Source organism: Penaeus monodon, chromosome 34, assembly GCF_015228065.2.
Source record: "Penaeus monodon isolate SGIC_2016 chromosome 34, NSTDA_Pmon_1, whole genome shotgun sequence".
Taxonomy (NCBI): domain Eukaryota; kingdom Metazoa; phylum Arthropoda; class Malacostraca; order Decapoda; family Penaeidae; genus Penaeus; species Penaeus monodon.
Window position 1 is genome coordinate 28,038,015 of NC_051419.1, and position 373 is coordinate 28,038,387.

The following is a 373-nucleotide window of genomic DNA, read 5'->3' on the forward strand; positions in this document are numbered from 1 at the left end:
GGGTGTGGGGTGTGGGGGGGGTGGGTGCTTTTTTGTTTGGTTGTTGTTGGGGGGGGTTTTTATGGTTTTGAAAGTTTTTGTGTGGTTTTTTTTGAAAAATTTGTGTGAGTTTTTCCAAATTTTTTGGTTTGGGTGGGTTTTTAAAAATTTACCCCCGGGGGTTTTTGGGTGACGGGGGCGGGGTTGGGTTTTTTGGGGCCCGGGTTTTTGTGTGTTGCATTGTGGGGGTGTCTTTGCGGGGGCGGTTCCGGGGCCTTGGTTGTTGGTGTAGTTGGGTTCCCTTTGGAAAAAGGGCAAAATTTAAAAAGGAAAAATGATGGTTTAAATTTGGGAAACATTTCAGGTAAAAAAATGGAAAATTTTTGGATTTCAA